This window comes from Megascapheus bottae, chromosome 20 (assembly GCF_031878675.1).
Source record: "Megascapheus bottae isolate mThoBot1 chromosome 20, mThoBot2.hap1, whole genome shotgun sequence".
Taxonomy (NCBI): domain Eukaryota; kingdom Metazoa; phylum Chordata; class Mammalia; order Rodentia; family Geomyidae; genus Megascapheus; species Megascapheus bottae.
This window is the reverse complement of record NC_143528.1, coordinates 28,830,879-28,851,803: the sequence shown is the minus strand read 5'-3', so window position 1 is coordinate 28,851,803 and position 20,925 is coordinate 28,830,879.

Sequence of the window (20,925 nt, the reverse complement as noted above, 5' to 3'; positions counted from 1 at the left end):
TATTTTAAAGAACTGTCATACATGCAGTAACCAGTTTTGCTGTTAATTGGCTCATTAGCAATAAAAAAAAGAACCAATGACTTGAGGCTCACTCAATAGAAATAGCTCCTATGAAAATTCAAATAGGAAAATATTGAAAAGCTGTTATTGAATTATAAGTTCTATTTCAAGCACCTTTTTAATGGGAATTTTTCCCGTCAATTGTAATGTGTTTTTCATACATTTTAAAGTGTACTATTCATCAGGAAAATGGGTAGATAAATTCAGCACAGTTGAAAATTTAGTAGGAATATTAGCTAGACAAAATTGTCAGTGATGTGCTTCAGAGTGGTAGTCCGTTCAGGAAGACATCCTCAGTGGAGGTGAAAGGTACACATTAAGTGAGGAACAGAACACTTGTCACATCTCCAAATATCATCTTACATTGTTCTTTACTGATCGCAATGGGAAGCAAGAAGGAACGGTAGTGGAACTGCCTCCCAGCCTGTCTGCAACAGAAATGCCTGACCTAAGTCTGCTCATGAGAAAACATCTGAGGTGATCACAAATTGAGTGCCAAATTGAAAGTTTAAGCACAGTAGAAATAGAATAAAACTGAGAAACTTACTTTACAAACTGAAAATCATCAAAGATACCATAGCCAGTGCATGTGGCATACCCTTTTGGTCAACACCTTGGTGGATGGATTGTGAGTTCGAATGACATGTGTTGTTTGGATGATGATGTGGTGGCTGTCAGCATTGACTTTCAGCATTGGGGTGGCACTATACGCTGACTACTTGTGGGTGTTTTCTCTGACACTGTCATACCTGGATGTGTAGTTATTTGTCTCACACAGGGGTTGTATAATGAAACATTAAGTGTAGCATTTTCTTAAAAACGTTGCCTTAGAAAAGACTAAATTAGATGTAGCAGAACACTGGCAGTATTAAAACAAATGATTTTGAAAATTTAAGATGTTTCAAACTTGTAAGACTAAGAAAGAGAAAAAATACTGAAGAATGTTAGTGTTAATTAAATTGAAAATAGTTAATATATGAAAAGCAGTCATGCCATTTATTATTTAGGCAGTAACTATCAAATTCCCAATTAAAAATATTTGAACAATGACACCATCAGTCTGTGACTCTTATTAACCTGCAAATTTATTATAGAAAACAACTTTATATGATGATTAAAGCAGTATGAACACTAAAGATCAAAGAGCAAAGCATACATAAATATTTTTCTTTCAAATGCATCTGATTAGTATATGTATTCAGATAAATGCCTTTATTCAGTTTGGCTTTTCCTAGCTGATATATCAACCCTTCTTCCTAATAATCAAATATGAAGGGTTCTGTGTTAATAATGAGGATGCAGGTGGACTTCAGCAATGCAGGTGTCTGAAGAGAATGGCTAAATATGAGACATTTGACGAAGCCTCTGTGGAAGCTGTCAATTTACTTTCCAGCTGGAATCAGGGCACAATGTGTAATTACTGTGACACTTTCTGCAAGAAACAGACATATCTCTGTGAATGTCAGTCATCCAAGTGGAAATTATCAGAGCCGGAATCAGTGCCATCCAAAAGGAAAATGATGGAAAACAGATGAAAGTCTTTGCTTTTTACTCTTTATAGAGGCAGCATAGTTGACTTATCTTTCTAAATAATCAACACATTCTTTGAAATTATGCCTTTTACTTTTTATGAAATATACTTGCCTTTCTTTGGAATGAACAAAAGCTATTATGTCATAATTTCATCTCTCATACTGTGATCCGTTAGTATATTATGACCCCTAATTATCCAAACCAATGAATGATTCCTTTGTAAAGATAAATGTGCCTGAGTGGTGCCATAAAGAATATATTATTAAATGGTGGCAATTATAGTCCAAGAAGACATACCTTCACAATTGCTTTCAAATTAAGTCATAAAAACATGTTTATTGGATTTATATAGGATATTCAACCTTAATGGCATAAAATTATACAATGATTTAAACAAACATTCACTGAATAGTCAGTCTTCTTATCTTTGCAATATGGATAATAATAGAGTATAGTTCACCATTATGAAGAAAGATGAGTTAACACAGAGTAAATACTAAGTGTAATTAAACTTTTTATTAATATTACTGCTAAAGATAAAATGCTCCATCTCCTTGAGATCCTCTACATAAGGTTTATTTTGAATGAGTTATCTATGAACTCACATAAACATCTTTAATTATGGATCAATGTTCTATAAAACTCATAAGAAAATGAAGGCATCTATGACCAATATAAATGACTTAAAGTTTTAGGTTTATAGATGAAAGTAAGGGGTGATCCGTTTGTAGTATCAAATTGAAAACAAAAAAGAGATTTGGTCTTAGCAAAACCTTCCCTAACATCTCCAAAAATATAGAATCTACTAGAGAAGACATATAAGAAATTTCACAGAAGAAAGAAAGATGTGAGATTAATACTTAGTTGTGTAGAGGAAGATCTTCACTAAGTCTATTAAAATGAAATCGAGCAAAATAAATACTAGAACTTGGAGAAATGGAAACAGCTCAATCAGTTCTTATCACATAATTTTAAGAGGACATTAACTTGTTTCTAGTTGAGTCTCTTGTCATCATATAAACATGAGCCTTTGGTGAATTTCATGAACTTATTCGTTATTTCTTTATTGAAGTCATGAATAAAAATGCCTAGCTAAACAAAGAATGAAACAAAGAAAGTAATTCAATAGCAAGTGCACTGGTAGACCAGTTCATAGCTTAACACATGAGAAGCTTAGGGTTCCATTCCCCTCATCCTCTATTCATCTCATAGTTCATTAATTGAAGAATAGGTGATTAAACATCGATTATATCTTAGTACCACAGTTATGTAAAAGCAAACATAATGGTAAAATGGATAGACAAAACGTGCTCTCAAAGAGTTTAAAATTATCATTAAAGAGAATGCTGCAAGTAATTACAAAAATGCATAATCAGATTGAGCTAATCAAATGTTCTCTGAATTGAAACGACTGATACATGGCACACTTGGTGCTGAAACAAAATAAAGGGGTCAGTCTGATCCATTTGCAGTTGTAGAGTACATGTTTAAAGCAAAGAGAGCAAGGACTTGATGACCTTGAGCAGTAAAATTTTTTAAAAAAGGATAATGGGATAATGCAGAGGCAGTGTGGAGACGGGTACGGTGGAGAAAGAGATAGAAGAAATAGCCATGAATAAATATGGAAAGAAATTTGTAGGATTAGATCATCAGTTGGTTCTGTTTAAAAGCAATGGAAAGCCATAAGAAAGTTTTAAGTAGATGATGAACAAAACTATTCCACATTTTATTAAGATCAATCTAACCTCAGTATAGAGATGAAAGACATGAAAACCCCAATAGCAGAATTTAGCCTCTGCTAGACCCCATCTGTGTCTTATTAATATCTCACTGTATATTGTTTACCTTAGAGATCACATTTCCAGAAATCAATGACATTCCCGATAATATTTCAAACAGAAACAATATAAGATACACATTAAATATTAATAACACTATCTTATTCCAAGCTTGAGAGAAAAGTGAGACAGAAAGACAAAGAAGAGAAACATCAGTATATATTTTATACAAATAGCCTCTAATCACAACAGTAACATTTAAGGTGATAAATAGAAAATAATGAGTGAAAATCAAGTTTATGTATTCTTCAAGAAGCATTATTAATAATAATACTCAACATCAAGGCTGTGGGCAAAGCATGGACAGGCAGCATCCATATACATAAAATACATATGTAATTGCCATGCTTCAGTTGTGGTGTTAATAAATTCTTAGTCCTGATAGAAAGAAGCAATTAACATAAGTATCTCATTATAACAAGGGACATTTTCTATGAGAAATGAGCTAAACAAACTAAGTAATTTCACAATGACCATGAAACAGCTGTCAGAGGAAAACAACTTTTGGAGAAAATCAGTGGAGGTCTCAGATTGACAATATAGGAAGTAAACAAATGTGAGTGATTTGTAATAGCCCCATGACCCTATTATGCATGTACATTTTCAGGCAAGATAAGGCTATGATAATTCTCTTTGGATGGACATTAAAACTATTGTCCTATGGATAATTTACTCTGCTTTGCTCATATACTCATAAATATATATACATGTATATACATATACTCATGTATGCATATTTATAATGTATAAATGTATATACATATATATACATATATATAATTCCTGATGGATAATTCAGCGTGACACAAAAGCAAGGTACTGGAATCCAGTAATTTACACATAGTTCTTGAAGAGAGTAATTTTAACAAAATGTAGATCAAAGATACATCAGTCAATGTTAATATGACAGTGATTTAAGAATAAGTAAATCAAAACCCTATGATTTTCATATTTTATTTATATTAAAACAGTTATAAAATAAATACATTAGAGAGATTAAGTGAAAATAAAAAGAAATCATGGATTCTAAATGTATAACAAGTAGAGGTATGGCTCAAATGGAAAACAGCCAGCCTTGAGCAAAAAAGCCGAAGAACTCAAGGATCTGAGTTCAAGCCTTATTGCTGACGAGAAAACAACCCAAAACTAAAACAAACAGTAATGCAATGTTTTTAGCACTTTCTTATAAATTGTTATTTGATTCAGAAAAAAATGGAAATATGTATTTTTCCATTCTCCTAACCATTTTGTGCTATTTTGCTGCTGTTTCTCTTCTGTAGTCCTTTACCCTGCTTATTTTATTCTGTTTCTTTCCCAACCATTTTCTATATCACTAGTTTTATGTAGAGTGTAACACAATAAAATACTAAATCCCATGAATATATAAGTATAAATATAGACAGTGGAAGATTTCATCAAGATCATTTACAATATCCTCACTATATCTTGTGTTTTCTCAAGTTGAAGTCAAAAAGCAATGCTATATTAGCAGCATGTTTCTAGGATAGTATACAAATAGCTCCTTTGTTATGATTGGCTCTTTGCAATTCATTTTCCAGAGAGAATTATTTCCTTTGTCTTTAAAAAAATTTTATTATAAACTGTTGCACAGTTAACATTTTGTTAGTTCATTCCTGTGCTGATATTTAGCATATTTCTGTAGTTACTGATTTTCCAAACACTGTGTACTTAATCATAGGTAATGATACAATGCTGTGTACTTAACCACAGGTTAAAAAACATCTATACAACCAAAACGTTATAACAGAAGACTACAACCTAAATCAACCGGTGAAATGAAAGCTATAAAATTATACAACATTGCTGGGCAAAGTGGCTCACACCTGTAATCCTAGTACTCAGGAAGCTTAGATCCAAGGAATGTGGTTCAAAACCAGCCCCAGGGAAGAACGTCAGTGGGACTCATATCTGCAATGAATCACCAAAAAGTTGAAAATGCACCTATGACTCACATTGTAGAACACTAACCATCAGCATAAAATCTTGGGGACATTATCCAGGCCCAGTGTTTGTGCCCCCAAACTGGCACTAAAATAAATAATAGATAGACAGACAGATACCTAAATAGACTGTGTAAATATCTATATCTCTCTCTATATAGACAGCTTGATAATATTGATATAATAGAGAGCGTGATCTTTTTATATATGTGGTAAGCACAAGGTTAAGTAAGTAATCTACAGTTGAAAGTGGAAAACAGGCTGTGATACAAAAGAGAAACTGAGTCCCTGCTACAAAAGCATACCAAAATGTCTTGGAAAAAGCATTGACATAAGAAATTAACAAAAATAGTATGTCTTTAATTTCTTTTGACCCCTCTCTACTAGCCCTGACTGCAGAAATGATTTTGTAGAGTAACTTTCTATCATTTGAAGCTAAAAGAGAAATTATTAATTATATCATTATACTGAACTTACTCTGTCCAGTTTCATTTATCTTTCTTGGCATATATATCTTTCATCTTGAAAGAACTTTTCTACAATGTTTATCAGCTCTTAAATTCAGTGCTTTACATGCAAGGTATTTTTCTTTTTGAGGCTATCACCAGTTAATAGCCTATTAGCATAAAATTTCACTTCTGATACTTAATTTAAAAGATATACTATCTGTTCTTGTCTAAATCTTTACATATTCCAGCTAAAATAATTAGTTTTCTATTAAAATGATTTTGTAATATCCCAGGAGGTATTTTTTTTTATTACATTGCTCTTAACACTTGCCTCTGTACTTGATAGCTTGCTCCCCATTCTAACAAATAAATGAGGGACTCAAATTCTAATACCACAAATGGAAATGTGGTAAAAGATAAATGGCTTATCTCAAAGAGAGACCATTACTTGACAATCACAAGAGTCATTTATTTGACCGACAAATGCCTTTTTTTTCCCACTTGATTATCTGACTACCTTATCTGCATCTTTGGGTTAAAATGATTCTATTTTCTCTCATTCTTTCTGTAACTTGTAAAAGCAGGCAGACATTTACTTTGTTTTTTAATTTAATTTAATTTTATTTTATTGTAAAGGTGATGCATAGAGTCATTACAGTGAATAAATTTCTTGTTGGACAGTGTTACCCCTCCCTCATTTTCGCTCCCCCTTTCACCCCCACCAGCGAGCTATAAAGTTCATTTCTAGCATAGTGTCTTATGTGTGTGCTGTTGTATTGGTTCACCCTTTTTCCTTTGTCTTACCATTTTGCTATTCCCCTTCCCTTCCTCAAATCAGATAAACTTACATATAAGAAAGACATGGGTACCAAAGTTAAATACAACAAAAATAGTGGATAAACCAAAAGAAAAAATAGTAAAAGAAATAACTTTACACAGTACATTAAAAAAATCCCTCTTGTTTCCATATCTTGGAATTCATTTCAGTTAGCATCATTTTTTTTTTTGCCAGTCCTGGGCTTGAGCTCAGGGCCTGAGCACTGTCCTTGGACTTTCTCAAGACTAGAGCTCTACCACTTGAGCCTCAGCACCACTTCCGGCTTTTTTCTATGTATGTGGTACCGAGGAATCGAACCCGGGTCTTCATGCATGCTAGGCAAGCACTTTAACCACTAGGCCAAACTCTCGGCCCCCAGTTAGCATCATTTTATAAGGACACATTACACAGCTATTGAGGTACTGTGATCCTCTGTTAGGACTATCCTAGATGTACACTAAATTAATTCAAATTAGGGAAACCATGGATCCTATGTTTCTTCCAGTCTGGCTTACTTCACTTAATCTGACTCAATCAACCTATTCCACAAGGGCAATGGATTAAATGCAAGTAGCTGACAAAACCTGTTTGGTCCATTAAAGAGTAGAAATGATTGTTTAAAGTACAATATGTATGTGGCATTATTGCAAGATACTCAGAGACTTTTTATTAATACTTAGTCCCTTCAACTAGTGATAGCTCTTATCATTCATGTGCTTGCATACTTGTTTAAAGCTGATAAATGGATGTCACTTTAAATAGGAAGTAATCTCTTTTTAAATCCTTGTAAGTTAAATTGTTGTAGTTTTACTTTTATTCTATCTGCATTTTATAAAATAGTTATTCTGGGAAATAACACCTGAATAAACAGCCTGGAGGACAAAAACCTCATTTTTGCATGCTTCCATGAGTGTCTTTCTAATACAGAGGAGACATTCCTTTGAGATAAGCAGATGGGCCTGAAGTCTTCTGGCCTCAGGATCTTTGTAGCTGGACCATCTATGGCAAATTGCTTCTTCACAGTAAGGTAATTGTGGGGAGATAGAAGAAGACAGAGCTGCTTCCATGGATGAGTAGAGTAAGTGGAATTGTCAATTTAAGCAGTTTCAGACTCAATCTCTTTTTTTCTTTAATATATTTTATTGTAATTAATAGAAGGGTAACATTGTAATCACCAGATAGAAGGTGCATTACTTCGCAAACATTGCTACACTTTCTTATGTTTTTGTCCCCATTTCCCTCCCCCACCCCATCTTGTTTTCCCCTCTTCCCTATCCTATTTCAAATAAACAAACATATATACAATACATCAGATAACAAGGTAAGATACTATAACAATATGAGATATTTTTCCTCCTTCCATCTTAGAAATTTTATGAGAAGACCAGAAGAACATTTTAGTAACTTGAGGTGGTGGTTTTGCAGTGTCACCAGGAAATCTTTGGGGACTGTAGACAAGCAGATCTGTCCACGGAAGTTGAGGACCATGAGGGATGATTGCAGTCTCACGTCTCTCTTTGTGGATTTCAGTTCCTCAGTGCTGTTTTCTTTGTTTTTTTTTTTTTTGAAGATCATAGAAACTTGTTTTTTTCCATATATTTTTTATTGTAATTAATACATTATGTTCACCAGATAGAAGGTGCATTACTTCACAAACATTGATGCCTTTTCTTACGTCTTGGTCCCCATTTCCCTCCCTCCACCCACCCCTCATCTTGTTTTCCCCCCTTCCCTATCCTATTTCAAATAACCAAATACACATATCTACAATATATCATATAAAATAACAAGGTGAAATACTGTAACAATTTGAGATAACCAAGGGACAGCAAAAGAGATGAGAGATAACATAGTACATTAAGAACAATAATCACTCTATATGGCTTTTGTTTCTATATCCTGGAGGTCCTTTCATTTAGTGTCATTCAGTGCTGTTTTCAATGGGTTTACTCCTCCCCCACACACATTCAAGTCCTGTCTTCCGTACTGATTAACAAACTTGCTGACCTTAGGTTCATTCCTGTCCCACTCTGAACCTACAGACAACACCCCAGGGACACCAATAGCAGTGTCATCTCTACTATCGCCAGAAATCTGTATTGCAAATCAACTCCCTGTCATTCTGCTTCCTGATTTAACCCTAAATGAAATACAGGTGGCCTAGACCTGCTCAGAAAAGCTTGGGACAATGAATATTTTGGAATTTGATTGATAAAGATGTTCAAATTTAGATCCATAGATCTACAAAGAGATTATCATGGAGATGGGGCCCAAGTCTACACATAAAATTCTTTTCCATTTCATATAGATAGACTGGTTACTCAGAGACTAAGAGAAGAACTTTGTAATATTTTTAGTGAACCTGTGTTTTGACTGAGACTTTTCATGAGGTCAAGTATGAATAGATCCACATGGAGAATTGTGTTGGGACTCAAGGAGTTTTGGAGTTGGAAGTGTTTCATATTTCAGATCCTTGGATTTTAAATCGAGTTGTTAGTGTCTACACAGCTGATAATGGCTGAGATGGCTGTGTTACACACACACACTTTCCCCATTGGCAGAATCAGTATTTAAGGTGCAGAGGGATAAAAGGTGGAGGACACTCTGATTCCTCAGCTCATTAATAAATGCATCACCACAGCATCTTTCTAAGATTGAATTCTTCGTTTTGTTTCCTATGGACAGGAACTTCAAAGGCAATATGTCAGAGTACTCTTGGAAGGACCATGAAGCATGAGGCATTGCAAGCACAACTTTGTTATTCCTTAATATAGTGAGACAATGGTCCTAGGCATGAGAGCTTTTATTATGTATCATGTGTCACAGCATAACTTTTATACAAAATCATATAGGCCCTCAAAAAAGACATCTTTCTTTAACGTTTTCTTTTGTAGCTGTCATTTCTCAGCACCAAGACGATTCTGGTCTTTGGAATGATGGAGTAACTTCTTCACTGGATAGTTAATCTCATTTATGTTCTGAGTGACTGATTTGTGTATTCTATGGCTTGCCATAATACCCTCATTGTACATAATGTATATTTCATTGAACCGCTATAATCTCACCAAAAGGCTGATTCTCGTCAAGCACTTTCATGGACTTTGATTTTTAGAGGGGATCTTCCTGACACGAGTGGCCAGTAATATTCTGCGGCACAGCATCTGTGGTAAAATATCCTTAGATTCTTATCAAAGGCATTGTAATGTTGTCACTACTTTAAATTATTAGCTTAGCTGTGCAGACTGTTATTGAATGAATCTGGTTCTTTCAACTCCAATATCAATTCAAGAATATTGCTCCTTTACTTACTAATAATTAATAGTCTCTTAAAATCCATATTATAAATATTATTCTTTGAGCAAGAATATTTTTGGTCACTGAGAAGGTACACCATTTTCCCTCTACTTCAAGCTAATGAGGCTGTAGTCCTCTTGTTTACTGACAGTTAATAAATGGATTTTATTTAGATTTTCTACATGTACAACTAAAATACATTTCTAATGTTAAAGATTGAGCACTAGTGTTGAGTTGATTGGAAGTTTTACATACTTTATCTTATGGCCATTCAAATCAGATCAGGATTTTATACAAATAAGTTCTCTCTTTTAGTTAAATGAATTTATACATGAGGTGACTTTAGTAGTAAACATATAAAATTTCTCCTATGAGGCTCAGTTTGCAATTTTCTGACTGCATTGGAGGAATGATAAAGGATCACCAGACAAAGAGAAATTTGGATTGTTAGCTAACCTTAAAATATTTTTGAATATCAGTTTCTCTTACATTAAAATTAGAAATTATATGCAAAAGCCTTGGGAATATAAACTTTATATATATATAACATTGTGAACAGTTAAAATTCATCCTTCAAATATTTGAGGTGAATAATATGTGGTATGTAGAGTCTTATTCATATTTTGCAAAACTAGGGATATATATATATATATTTAGAAATGTCTCTGTCTCTTGAAGATTTCTTTCTCTTTTTTCTATAGGTCAACAGGGTTTCCTGAAACTTTTCACCTGAACCTTCATACTGAATTTGACACATTTCTTCTACTGCTTTCTTTCTCTTCTTTTCTTTTGTTGTCCAGAATGAAATTTATCTAAGTGGACAACTGGATAAAAATGACATCTTGTAAAGGAGCTGATAATAAATTTTAAATAAACCTGAGTTGGAACAGAGTCAATTAATACCTTTTAGAATATTTCTGTTTCACTACATAAGAGAAAAATAACATCCTACATAGCATCATCATTTTCTGTTTTAGGGTATTTGTAATATACTTTACATAATTCTAATTAATACAGTGACTTACAAACTTAGACTTAATCAGTGATGCCTTTGTTACAAATATACCTAAATTTATGATTAGTATTTATTAAGTAGTTTATGTAATGTGTGGATTTATAGCCATAAATCACTGTTAAATCAAATTTCAAGGACATAAAGTGATGAAGCAAATACTTCCCTGTCAGCTACCTGTGAAAGCAATAAGAATTATTTATATAAGCTAATGAATGGAGGTTCTTTTCTAAAGCTAGTTTAAAATATATCCAGTTTAGATTTGAAATTCTTAAAAACTGTTTTAGCATTATACTTATGAGGATTTCTGACACAAAATAAATGTTAAATTGTAAAATTACTATTATGTAATATATATTTTATGGGATACGTTCTGGTCTTAGGGTTTTTACTTTATGACACATTTCGTCCTTATAAAATATTTTGGAATTGCAAGTAATTTTCTTCCTCTGATAAGCTCCCTAGCCACATTCCCAGTTCTTATTTTTTAAATCCATTTTCCTGGCATGATGACATTTCTGGTCAGCTTCCCTTGTGAGGTCAAATAGGAGAATTAAGTAGTAATTCTTTCTGCTGACTCCTGATAACCACTTTTATGAAGCATATTGATGTTTATAAAGTCTTTGGGGGCAGTTTTCTCTGAGAATCTAGTACATCTATTACTTAAAGGAGGGGTAAGTTCTTCTCTTTCATATTCCTCTCAACCCATGTCTATGATGTAATCATGCAATAGAGAATGTGGCACATTTATTTCACCATTGTTTTACTAAAACCCTTGATACCCTTCCATTTCCTTAGGCCATTAATAATTATTAATTTTCCCCTGTGCTTTCTCTTGCCTAGGCATTTTACTGGACTTTTGCTGTTTCTGGTTCCAGGCCAATGATATGTTTGAAATGATTATTTTCCATGGAAAGAATTAGCAATTTTGAGTTGTGGGTGTATTAAATAATGCAGATTCAATAATACATAAAGTAACCCTTCATAGGGACCAAATAATCTCCCAGCAATGAATCAAAGAACAAAGCGATGAAACTGATGAGACCCTAGAAAGATTCAGACAAATATTAGAAGACACAAATTATCATTATGAATGAAGTAGAAAATATCATTACTGGTCTTGAAGTTGTTAAAAGGATAAATAAGGTAGCCCAATGAATATCATTTATTTTTAGAAATTCATTAATCCTTGAAAATCATGGAATTCATAAACAATATGAGGGTGAAAGAGACAATCTAAATTGTGTTGTATCCATTAAGCAAATTGAACTTTCAATTAATATGGAGGTTTCCAGAAAACATTTAAGAAAGAATTAGCCCAAGACATGAGAAAGGGTATCAATGCATGTGAATTAATGCACCTTGTATATGGTGAATATAATGTAACCCTTCTATTAATTATAATAAAAATAAATGAAAAAAGAAAGAATTAGCATTAATTTGGAACAATGTGTTTGAGAGGTATACACATCAAAAGACTTTATGAGATCAGTAGGAGTATGTTAACTAAACCAGATAGATATTGTACAGCAAATATATAGAATAATATACTTCATGGATTTTAAACAAGAAAACAATGGCAAATTAAATTTAAAATATATAAAAATTATATTTAATAAATGAGTATAATTTGTTACAGGGATTTGAGACTGGTTCAGTGTTCTAAGTTCATTACTGTGATTTGCTAAAAGTTAAAATTCTTGGCAAATTGGGAATGAACATAACTTGAACTTTATGATGGAAATCAACAGATTTATTCATGTAACTTTATTTTGATGTTGAAAAAGTGAATAACAACCAATTAATATTTGGAACCAAGTCAAGGGTGTTTACTTTTACCACATTTTTAAATGCAACATAATATTAAAAATTCTTGTCATTTAAAAAGGTATGAAGGAAAATACATGTAGTCCAGAAGAAAAAAAAATGACTAATTTATTTGTAAATTACATAGTTATTTGCATAAGTTACATAGAAAATTTTTAAAAAAGATTCCCAAAACTTGAGATGAGCAATTTTTCAGGAAGTGAGGTTAATGAATGAAGTGAATTACATTTTTATAAAATGAAAATAAATATGTAGAAACCAATTAAAATACAATAGTATACACATAATTGATTTTACAAAACAATTAACACAATATATGTGCAATTTTAACATTTTTTTCAAAATGCAGGTAAAACTTAAATGAATAAATGGAAATACTGTTAGTGGTTTGAAGAAATAACAAATTAAATGTGTCACTTTTTAAAAAATTATCTGTTTATCATCACAACTAGATTATGCTATTTTTAGACATGCACAAGTTTTTTTTATAATTTATATATGGTCATGTATAAGTTCCAGAAAAGGTAAAACAGTTAGGAAAGAGAATGATAGAGCTATCAATATATCAATATATTCGGTATTAAGGTTAGTGCATGATTTTTTTTTTTTTTTGCTCGTCTCAGACTTGAGCTCAGGGCCTGAGCACTGTTCTTGGACTTTCTCAAAGCTAGAGCTCTACCACTTGAGCCTCAGCACCACTTCCAGCTTTTTTCCTATGTATGTGTATGTGGTACCGAGGAATTGAACCTGGGTCTTTGTGCATGCCAGGCAAGCACTCTACCACCAGGCCAAACTCCCAGCTCCAGTACATTAAAATAATGTACTGTGAAATAAAATAATCAAAAATAGGATCACACAAATATGCCTCAGTTTTAATTGCATTTTGATGTTTTAAACTATCACATAATGATTGCATACTTTATGAGGTCCCCATACATATTCAATACAAGTATGTATTGTATGCTATTCTAGCTGGGGTAAGTGCACAAATTTCTCATTATTAATTATTATTTTGTGTGATAAAACATTCAAAAATCCTTCCTTCTAGCTTCTTTGAAATCTTTAGAAGCTTGTTTGAATAGTTCTTGAAGTATTCTGTCTTAAAATGATCACCAATACTGAATGAGGAATGGCCCATGAATTCCTTGTTTCTCCAGAGCTTTTAGCATAAAGGTGTGATGGATCTTGTCAAATGCCTTTTCTGCATCTATTGAGACAATCATGTGATTCTTGTCCTTGCTCCAGTTGATGTGTTGAATTATATTAATTGATTTGTGTATATTGTACCAGCTTTGCATCTCTGTGATGAATCCTGTTTGATCATAGTGTATAATTTTTTGATGAGTTGCTGAAGACAGTTAGCCATTATTTTGTTGAGAAGGTTTGCATCAATATTCATCAAAGAAATGGGTCTATAGTTCTCTTTCTTTGATGAATCTCTGTCTGGTTTTGGGATGAGGGTTATGGTGGCTTCATAGAATGAGTTTGGCAGAAGGCCTTCACTTTCAATTTCATTGAGGAGTTTGAGGAGTATTGGTGTGAGCTCTGCTTTGAAGACCTTATAAAATTTAGCTGTGAATCCATCTGGCTCTGGGCTTTTCTTGGATGAGAAGTCTTTTATTGCTATTTCTATTTCAATACTTAAAATAGGTCTGTTCAGTTGGATTAGGTCCTGTTTGGGTATGTTAATATTGGCTAGAAATTCATCCATCTCTTCTAGATTCTCAAATTTGTTGGCATAAAGTTTTGAAAAGTATGCCCTTATGATGCTCTGGATCTTGGTAATTTCTGTCATGATATTTCTATTCTCAACCATGACTTTGTTTATTTGGGTGTTCTGCCTTCTTATTTTGGTAAGATTTGCTAAGGGTCTGTCAATTTTGTTAATTTTTTTCAAAGAACCAACTCCTTGTTGAGGCAGAACTGCTTCTGTTGATGAGTAGAGTAAGTGAACTTGCCAATTTAAGCAGTTTCTCAGATCACAGATGATACAGGTAATTAAATTCAAGAGAATAGATAAACTTAATCTTAATTAGACTAGGGAAAGAAAAATGTGTAGCCATCTTTAATCCAACCCATAGTCAAAGATAAGGACAGTCCACTGCATTAAATGAAAATGAAAATTCAAGGAAAGAAAAATAGCACATAGTGACTCTTGGAAGTCCTTAGCATCACCTTCTTCTACTTTTTTTTGTATTTATGTTCTGTTGAATGAACTAGAGGCATCTTCCTTGTTTTATTCAAAGAAATGAATGTAGAAATACTAAGGAGAAAATAGCAAGGGACATCTGTAATAATTATTACACATCTAGAACTCTCCTAGCAGAGGATTACAATAGCTCAAATCCTAGAAACATAAGGCCATATACGATGAGGCCAAACTAATGGACCTCCAGGATATGGAAACAAGAGTGACTGTTATTCTTAATGTATTATGTTTTTCTCTCTTCTCTTGTGTTGCCCTTTGGTTAATGTAATATTGTTACAGTATCCCATTTTGTTACCTGGTATATTATATAGATGTTTACTTGTTTATTTGAAATTGGAGGGAAAAAAAGAGGGGAAGGAATAAAGGGAAGGAAATGGGGACAAAACCTAAGAAGGGATATCAATGTGTGAGAATTAATGCACCCTCTATATGGTAAATATAACTGTAACCCCTCTATGCATTAAAATAAAAAACTATAAAAAAGAAAGTGACATTACCCCATTTGTAAGGAAATGGAAAGACTTAGAAAAAAATCATATTAAGTGAAGAAAGCCAGACTCAAAGAAACATAGGCTAAATGGTTTCCCTCATTTGTCATAATCAGTAGAAACCTTGGGCTCTCCTAGCAGAGATTTACAACAGAACAAAACCTAGATACATAAAGCCATATAGCATGACGCTGCTCTCCTAGTAGAGATTTACAATAGAACAAAACCTAGATACATAAGGCCATATAGTATGACGCTAAATGAAAGGACATCCAGGATTTAGAAACAAAAGCCATATAATGAGTGATTGTTGTCCTTAATGTACTATGTTATCTCTCATCTCTTTTGCTGTCCCTTGGTTATCTCATATTGTTACAGTATCTCACTTTGTTATCTGATATATTATATATATGTGTATTTGGTTATTTGAAATCAGATAGGGAAGGGGGGAAAACAAGATGAGGGGCAGGGGTGGGGGAGGGAAATGGGGACCAAGACATGAGAAAAGGTATCAAAGTATATGAAGTAATGCACCTTCTATCTGGTGAATATAATGTAACCCTTCTATTAATTACAACAAAATATATATGGATAAAAAAGCAAATGAACATTATCTATGTTAAAAAAGAAAATAGCAAGGGAAACAGCCTCATTTGTTCATAATGCCTTATTATGGAGTTCAGGTTCTATCTGAGCCTTCTTACTGATGAGTAAATATAGTAAAAATGTCATGCTACTTGAATTGCACTTTATGCTTACCATAAATCAAAACAATTCTATACACATTAATATACCCTGTAAAACAATTATTTGTGGGACAAGACTACCTCTTTAGGAATGTATTATTTACCTAATCAGATATTGCCATAAATACAGATCTTAAGTGTGTTTTATCAAAATCAGAGAATCAAAAAGCATGCAAAGAGGGATGTAGTGGAGGAAATTTACACACTCACCCACACACACTCACACACACACATATGACAAGAACAAATAAAGTGTTATGCTTAGAAACTTGCAAGTAAATTCGAACTAGGGTAAGAGCCAGGTGGGATGATGTGACATAAGAAACAAGATACCAAATTTACTATGCACACTTATACTAGCATAGGAACTCTGAACAAAAATGATAGGTATAAAATACTACTGTAGATTTTTAGACCATAACAGTAAATAATTCATCATTTGAACCTTTGAACTGTGTAGAGGGAAATCAATAAACACGAATTCATTACCCTCTGAAAATAAAAAAAGAAAAAACTAGATTCTTACCTTCTAATGCACTGAGTTTTACCTTACATTTATCTGCATCCCAGTTTTTTCGAGAACAGAGATGAATGGGAGACAGGACAGCCATTCTGATGCTAGGTGGGGATTAAATGTAGTTCTACTTTCCCTACAAGAGTTGACAGGCTCTTTTTACATTCTTTGAGTGTTTATATCCCTGTCTCTTTTAAAATGATTACACATTGCAGTGCACTGTCATATATGGTAATCTAGAGTGTGACAAGTCTTTGGTGTTAACAGCTATCAGACAAATAAAGCCTCTACACAAGTAAAGCAGTAATGCTTCATGCAAACTTGAAAGTTTTTATTTTGATATGGTTGTCTACATATTAGTGATAAAAATGAAGTATAAAATTATTTAGAAATAGAAAATAGCAATAGAAAAAATGTAACTTCTGAGAGTTATACATCTTCTAATCTATTTAAATTATGGTTATGGAGTAAGAAGTGTGTGACACCATGAGTTATATCCCTAACAACTATAAGTGAGTGAATGAATGAATGAATGAATGAGTAAAAAATAAACAGTTGCATATCTGGGGATGTTTTACATCAGATATTAATATGGACATCAGGTGACTCTATACTGTCAATATGAGTCTAAAAGCATCTTATTTTGATTTGATGAAATAAATACAAATCTTTCCTAAGATGAATGTGTTTCTGAAATAGAGATATATGACATTAATTCAATGTTCCACAATCATAGTTAAATACATATACATGATATGTATAATTTAGTGAAATTTCAATTATTTATACATATCTGATGTTAAAATCAAATATATATCTAGTAAACTGTTGATCTCTGTTTTAGAAGTAAATGTTGTTTTTGGCCAGTACTGGGGCTTGAAGTCAAGGCCTGAAGCTAGAGCTCTACCACTTGAGCCACATCACCACTTCCGCCTTTTTCTATGTATGTCGTACTGAAGACTCGAAATTGGGTCTTCATGCATTCTAGGCAAGCACTCTACCACTAGGCCAAACTTCCTGACCCCAAATATTTTTTGAGGGTAGTTCTGATTTCTAGTACTGAGGCTTAATATGTTAATTCGTGAAATAGAACTATTAATCATGATTTTGTGTGTGTTTGGTTTCCTGTTGTTGAATGTGAACATCACATGTTTACTCACAATGATAGGATCTTAATGATCTCTTTCTATCACTGATGATCAATCAGACATCTTACTTTGAACTAAGTTCATTAAAAATGATAAATTCATGAAATAACAAAATTAGTAGCCATTGCATAAGTGATAATTAAGTAATAAAATGATATCCCTATAGTTTATTAACATTGCTAAAATCAATGATTACACAAATATTTGCAAGTACATAGGGTATTCCAAATAAAGGGAGGATACATTGTATCCCTTATTTTGTTGTAACTAGATTATGTTTGTAAATCTACAAATAAATCAACACGGGATCATAAAAGACAACAAAGTACATTTGTATGTGATAAATTATATAGAACTCTAAACCTTCACACAATGAGATAAAAGAGGACATTCTTAGCAAAAGATCACAAAGCTCAATACCTATATGTATATGATCAAATCAAATGATGTTTATTGAAATGAACTCCAAGAAATGTAAACAAGAGTTTACTTTGTTTATTATTTTGCTTTTTCTTTTTATCCTCTGTCATTTTGACTTCTGTACCTTTTGTGTTATACTTAAGTTTATCAGATTTGGTGAGGGAAAAGAATATCACATAAATAGTGGGACAAAGAGTGAAGAAATATAGCAGTGATACTCCCTAGAAACTAAGTTGAAAGTGAACTGTACACTTCCCCACCATAAACTGGAGAAGGGGTCCAAGAAGGAAAAGCTGAGAGTAAATATGGAAGAGGCAACAATGATTTAAAAGAAATGTACTCATTACCCGACACGTAACTGTAACCAGTCTTTACAACACCTTAATAAAATAATAAAAATATAAGAAGTAAGTTTCATAATAAGATTGATTAAGCTCAGTCCTTCAAGGGACAACTCGTAGGAAATTATCCAAGTTGTGTCAAATAAATTAATTATGTAAACTTTAGTTATATGGCAGATATGTCTTACATGACTATGTGTTTGTAGGCATTAGTATGTAATTGAATACTATTTCAAACTGTTATATTTTGTACAAAAGCCTAAATTATTATTTTATTATAATTTCAGATGACTGTGGTATATATAATAGCAAAAATGTCTAAATGCTATTGGCTACAAAGGTATTTTCTAGTAGATACAGAATATAAATTGGTGTTCAGAGGCTTGCTTTTTCATTAATTTAATGTTGCATTTTATTAAAAATCTGAGATGGAGTCTCTTGACAACATGAAATATTCTGTATATTGGCACTAAAATAACAAAGGACACTCAGGAAACAGCTGCAAATTGAATGCCTAAAAATAAAATCAAATAAAGCAACAAGCCCATGTTTAGACCCTCCGATCTTCTTATATAGTATAAGGATTTGTATTTTATGATTTGGCTTCACAGCAAACAGAAATGTTTAAATAACTCATGGCTTTCATTGCAAAACAAATTCTTCCCATCTGAAAACAAATAATTCTGAGAGAATTTATTATGAATTAATGGAGTAAGGTTTTCCCTACTTCATCCCTCTTGTTATTATGCTGCCTTTAAAAGTGCCAAAGTAAAGATTTAAATTAATCACTTCTCATTAAAACCGTAAAAGCTCATGTTAATTGGATGTCAACCATTTTTACTTACCTATAGGCTTCCTGACATTAAAGATCATAAAATTTAAAACAACCCAAAGAATACGTGGAATATTTACAATATTTACTAGCTGAAAGAGAATTAAAGTTTAGGTACTATCTTTCATTATAGCCACACACATTCAATGTGCAATAAGAAATTAAACTATGTTTTGCAAGACTATATCAAGACATAATTGAAAGCTCTAACTTTAAACCATAAATATCTGCACCAAATTTAGAAATGGCCTTGTAAAGATTGTGACATAAACGACTAGGTGACTAGATTTCTTTTTTAAATCAGATTAAGATAGCAGTACTCAGTCTGGAATGTAGCTCAGTATATTTAGCACCTGCAACATCCTAGGTTTGATCCCCAGTATAAAAAAAGTAAAGTATAAGAGAATGTAACATAGAATTCAATTGTGTACAAATACCACATCTTGTTGATCCATTCATCAACTGGGGGACATCTAGGTTGGTTCCATATCTTTGCTATGGTGAATAATGCTGCAATGAACATTGTTGTCCTAGTGGATTAAGTATGCCCTAGTTTCTGGATGATTGGGTAAATGCCAATCAAGTAGTGCAATTGCTGGGTCATAGGGGAGCTCTATGTTTATCCTTTTGAGGAACTGCCATATGGCTTTCCATAGTGGTTGAACGAGTTTGTACTCCCACCAACAGTGTAGTAGTGATCCCTCCTGGCCACATCCCCTCCAGCATCTGTTGTTATTAGTTTTCCTGATCCTGGCCATTCTAACTGAAGTGAGGTGGAATCTTAGAGTTGTTTTGATTTGCATTTCTTTTATGACCAGAGATGTGGAGCATTTCTTCATGTGTCTATAGGCCATTTTTGTTTCTTCTTCAGAGAGGACTCTCTTTAAGTCTTTGGCCCATTTTTTAATGGGATGGTTGTTACTTTGGAGATTAGTTTTGGAGTGATTCAATTTTTTGAGCTGTTGATATATTTTGAATATGAGGCCTTTGTCTGTTGTATGGTTGGTGAAGATCTTCTCCCACTCTGTAGGCTTCCTAATTAATTTACTAGCTATGTCCTTTGCCATACAAAAGCTCTGCAGTTTAATGCAGTCCTACTTATCCAGCCTTTCTCTGATTTGTTGTGATTCTTGGTCCTTATTAAGAATGACATGGCCCCATTTGTTAGGAGATGGAAAGACTTAGAAAAAAAATCATATTAAGTGAAATAAGCCAGACTCAAAGGAACTTAGGCTCAATGGTTTCCCTCATTTGTCATAATCAGTAGAAACCTTGGGCTCTATTAGCAGAGATTTACAATAGAGCAAAACCTTGATACATAAGGCCATATAGTATCAAGCTAATTGAATGACCTCTAGGATATTGAAACAAAAGCCATATAATGAATGATTGTTATCCTTAATGTACTATGTTATCTCTCATCTCTTTTGCTGTCC